The 5,113-nt window shown below is 38.8% G+C and overlaps 1 non-coding gene across 1 annotated transcript; it reads right to left on the bottom strand.

The window, feature by feature from the left end:
• Nucleotides 1-767: 767 nt before the first annotated feature.
• On the bottom strand, nt 768-873 carry LOC140852774 (small nucleolar RNA R71). Its single transcript, XR_012135672.1, has one exon. It is a non-coding gene; the product is annotated as a small nucleolar RNA R71 (small nucleolar RNA).
• Nucleotides 874-5,113: the final 4,240 nt, after the last annotated feature.

Below are 5,113 nucleotides of genomic sequence, written 5' to 3'. Positions count from 1 at the left end.
ACCAACCTTACACTTATCTGACCAGTTAGTTGGTCAAGTTTCGACTTGGAGGGCTTGAAGGCTAACTACAGTTAGGAGCTGTCTAGAACTAGGGTAACTTTAGGATAAAGAGTCCACTGCATGCTAACTTGATTGTAATTAAAATCTAACCACAACTAATTCTTCTATTAGTTTTAGGACTTCTTAGGATCTCTTCTTTAGCACTCTTTTCTCTCTTCTCCTCTCCTCTTAATAAAAAAAAAATAATAATCCTTAACAGACTAGGATAGTCCTACATAGACCTTTTAGTTGCATGTTAGGTCGACGATCACTAAAACCCGACTTGCAACTATTAGACAAAGAATTAGAAAAGACTCTTAAGACTATCCAAGTTAGAAATATGGCTGCACCTGGTGAGGCTAATCCTCTACGCTCATTGAGAGAATATTTCACTCCATCCTTGTATACCTACTCTCCATGCATTCAAGCATCTCCAGTAGAAGCTACCCAATATGAGATTAAGTCTAGCATTATTCAAATGTTGCTATCATTCTATGGACTTAGTAACGAGGACCCATACAAACACTTGGATGAATTTCTTGAAATTTGTTCCACAGTAAAAATCCAAAACTTCTCTGATGATGCCCTTAGGTTGAAACTGTTCTCTTTCTCACTTAAGGACAAAGCCAAGCATTGGTTAAACTCCTTAGACTCTATAACCATTTCAACTTGGGATCATCTTCAGAGAGAATTTCTCAAGAAATACTTTTCAATTGAAAAAATAAATCAAATTAGAAAAGCTATCACTAGTTTTTCCCAATTGGAGGGTGAACTTTTTTATGAGACATGAGAAAGGTTAAGGGACCTCATTCATAAATGTCCATACCATGCTGTCCCTAAATGGCAACTTTGTCAGTGTTTTATGATGGTCTATCGGAGAAACACCGACAAATGGTTGATGCATCATGTGGTGGGACGTTCATGCTAAAGAGTAAGGATGAAGCCTGACAGCTCTTTGAAACACTTAGTGAGAATTCTCTACATCATATGTCTGCCACCTCTAGAGAACAACCCATGCTTCAACAAAAAAGAAGTGGAATTTATTAGATTGAAAATGTCATAGATATCCACAGTAAGGTAGATGAACTGTCCCAAAAATTAGACCGTCTTCTAAATATTGGACAATCCCCGATTCCACCTAACCCAATCTAAGAAGTTTGTGCATTGTGTGCAAGTCCGAACCATTTTGTTAGTGAATGCCCAGCCGCACCTCAATTTTTGAGTTTGTGCACGAGCAGGTTCAGCAAGCTCAAGTCCAACAAGCTCGTAGATCAGGAAACGATCCATATTCAAACACTTATAATCCTGGCTGGAGAAACCATCCAAATTTTTTCTAGAGACCACAACCAGTGGTTGGCCCTGCCGCATCTCGACCTCAATATCAGGACCCAACATATAGGCATGGACCATACCATCAATTTCAAAATGCTCCTCAACCATCTACTATTGGTCACAGCTCAGCTTTTGAGGAAAAAATTCTAAAAGCACTAGAACGATTAGAAGTCAACACTCAGACCCTTAACTCCCACATACAATCCATTGCTAAGCTAGAAACCAAAATAGGTCAACTAGCGATTGCATTCAGTAGGAGGGAAGGAGAAAAATTACCTAGCCAACCTGAGAGCAACCCAAGAGGGCAATTTGTGATTGAGAGCTCTAATACCCCAGAAGCTTTTTCTGAACATGCCAAATCAATCATGACTCTGAGAAGTAGGAAGGTCATTGAACACACTAGTAAAACCAATGAGACCGACCCTAAACCTCTAACCGAAGTCAAATCACCCAAGAACAAGGAGGACCTTAAAATAGAGAATGAACCAACTGCATCGGAATCATCTTACTTGCCTAAAGTCTCATTTCTGGATGCCCTGAAAGCCCCTATTCCTGCAGATAAGAAGGGAAGAAGACTGACGAGATATTGAAATTGTTTAAGCAAGTCCAAATTAATCTTCTCCTTCTAGATGCAATCAAATAGGTCCCTGCTTATGCCAAATTTTTGAAGGATTTATGCACCCAAAAACATAAATCTAGACACAAAACCCAAAGAAAGTATGCCTCACTGAACAGGCTAGTTCTGTCTTCCAGCATGCCACTCCTCCAAAGCTTAAGGACCTAGGAGCCCCCATCATTTTCTGTGTTATAGGAGATTATCACATTGAAAAAGCTCTTCTGGACTTAGGGGCAAGTGTGAATCTTTTACCTAGTTCGGTGTATGAACTTTTTGGATTCAGAGAACTGAAACCCACATCAATCACACTGTAATTAGTCGATAGATCAATTAAAGAACCATGTGGAATGCTTGAGGATGTCTTGGTCAAGGTAGATAAGTTTTACTTTTCAGTTGATTTTCTAGTTTTCGATATGAAACTAAGTGGCAACCCAAGATAAATTTCCATTAGACGACCCTTCCTAGCTACGGCAAATGCATGCATTAATTGTAGGACAGGAGTCATGAATGTATCGTTTGGGAATAAGAAACTGAGACTGAATGTGTTTGGTGCTTCCCAATGACCATCAATGGATAGTTGCTTCGAAATGGATACACTAGAAGACATTATAGAAGATGCAACACCCACAATTCTAGCACCAGACCCCTTAGATACTTGCTTGGCTCACTTTGGAGTGTATGACTTTAAGGGATATATGAAAGAAGTTAACACCTTGTTGGATACACCACACGATAAAACCACTCCTCCATGGACAATCAAGTATGAGCCATTGCCCACATTAGCCAGTACACCAATAGTCCCATCTTTAGAATCACCACCTACGTTAGAATTGAAACTCCTTCCTGCTACGCTCAAGTATGTATTTTTAGGACCCAATGACACCCTCCCGGCAATCATTGCATCAGACTTGACCCCTAATCAAGAAGCACAATTGGTTGGTATTCTGAAGGAACGCAAAGAGGCTATCGGTTGGTCCATTATCGATTTAAAAGGAACTGACCCCTCCATTTGCATGCACCATATTCATTTTGAGGTAAATGCCAAACCCCATCGAGATATGCAGAGAAGATTGAACCCAAACATGTGTGAAGTAGTAAAGAAAGAGGTGGTAAAGTGGTTAGATGCTGGAATCATCTACCCCATATCCGATAGTAAATGGGTCAGTCCCACTCAAGTAGTACCTAAGAAATCAGGTATTACTGTGGTTGAGAATGAAGAAAGTGAACTACTTCCCACTCGCATATCATCTGAATGGCAAGTATACATAGATTATAGAAAATTAAATGCCGTTACTAGGAAGGATCATTTTTCATTGCCCTTCATCGACCAAATCTTAGAACGATTAGCAGGACAAAGTTTCTTCTATTTTCTTGATGGTTATTCAGGATACAATCAAGTACCTATATTTTTGGATGACCAAGAAAAATCTACCTTCACCTGCCCCTATGGCACCTTCGCTTTTCGACGTATGCCATTCGGGTTCTGCAATGCACTCGCTACATTTCAACGGTGCATACTGGCCATTTTTTCGATATGCTGGACAAATGTCTTGAAATTTTTATGGATAATTTTTTTGTATTTGGAACCACCTTTGAGGATTGTCTCCATAATCTTTTCAAAGTTCTTAAATGGTGTATGAAAACAAATCTCATCCTAAGTTGGGAAAAGAGCCATTTCATGGTACGAAAATGAATTGTATTAGGACATATTATTTTTGAAAGAGAGATCGAGGTAGATAAAGTCAAAGTTGAGGTCATTTCAAAACTACCACCCCCTACTTCGGTCCAACAAATACGATCCTTCTTAGGTCATGTCGGATTTTATAGATACTTCATCAAAGACTTTAGCAAGATTTCAAGATCTCTGTGCAATTTGTTGGCCAGGGACACACCATTTGTCTTTGACGAAGACTGTTTGAAAGCATTCAACACATTACGAACAGCCCTGACAATAGCACCCATAATAAAATCCTCTGACTGGTTCATTCCATTTGAGATTATGTATGATGCCTCTGACTTTGCAATAGGTTCCGTCTTAGGCCAAAAAATCAATAAGGATCCACATGTGATCTATTATGCTAGTAAGACTCTTTTCGATGCCCAATTAAACTACACCACAATAGAAAAAGAGCTACTAGCAGTAGTGTTCGCCTTTGAAAAATTTTGTTCATATCTATTAGGGTCTAAGGTTCTAGTTTACTCTGATTATATGGCTCTGAAACATCTCCTCTCAAAGAAAGATACTAAACCGCATTTGATCAGATAGATCCTTCTTTTACAAGAATTTGACTTGAAAATCTGAGATAAGAAGGGTTCTGAGAATGTGGTAGCTGATCACATCTCCAGGATCTTAGTTGAACACATGATAGGCATAGATGAGGTCAAAGAGAAATTTCCTGACGAACAACTTTTCACAATCTCCTCTAGCCGTCCTCCATGGTTTGCCCATATTGTCAATTACTTGTCAACAGGATAAGTACCTTCTCATTGGATAAAATAAGAAAAGAATCGATTTTTTTGTAAATTAAATATTATTTTTGGGAGGAACCTGAACTATTAAAATACTGTCCTGATCAAGTTATTCACCGTTGTGTCCCTGAGAGTGAATTCCAAAGTATTCTCACTTTTTGCCATTCATCGACATGTGGGGGACATTTTAGTGGAAGAAAAACTACAGCAAAAGTGCTGCAGAGTGGTTTTATTGGCCAACGCTTTTCAAGGATGCACATGAATTTGGATGAAGTTGTCTGTAATGTCAGCAAACAGAAAATTTATCCAAGAAGGATATGATGCCGCTGACCCCCATTTTAGTAGTAGAAATCTTTGATATTTGGGGGATTGATTTCATGGGACCTTTTTCAGCCTCATTTAGATTCGAATATATTCTGGTGGCAGTTGATTACGTGTCAAAATGGGTGGAGACAATAGCTACATGGACTAATGATAGTAAAGTTGTAACTAGTTTTATCCAACAAAACATCATTAGTCGATTTGGCTTTTCAAGGGTGATCATTAGTGATGGGGGGACTCATTTTATGAATAAATATTTTGAAGCATTTATGAAAAAATATAATATTACACACAAAGTGGTCACACCATATCACCCCCAAACTAATGGTCAGGTAG

Source organism: Elaeis guineensis, chromosome 11, assembly GCF_000442705.2.
Source record: "Elaeis guineensis isolate ETL-2024a chromosome 11, EG11, whole genome shotgun sequence".
Lineage (NCBI taxonomy): Eukaryota > Viridiplantae > Streptophyta > Magnoliopsida > Arecales > Arecaceae > Elaeis > Elaeis guineensis.
The sequence above is the reverse complement of the archived record's forward strand: the minus strand, read 5'-3'. Positions and strand labels throughout refer to the sequence as shown.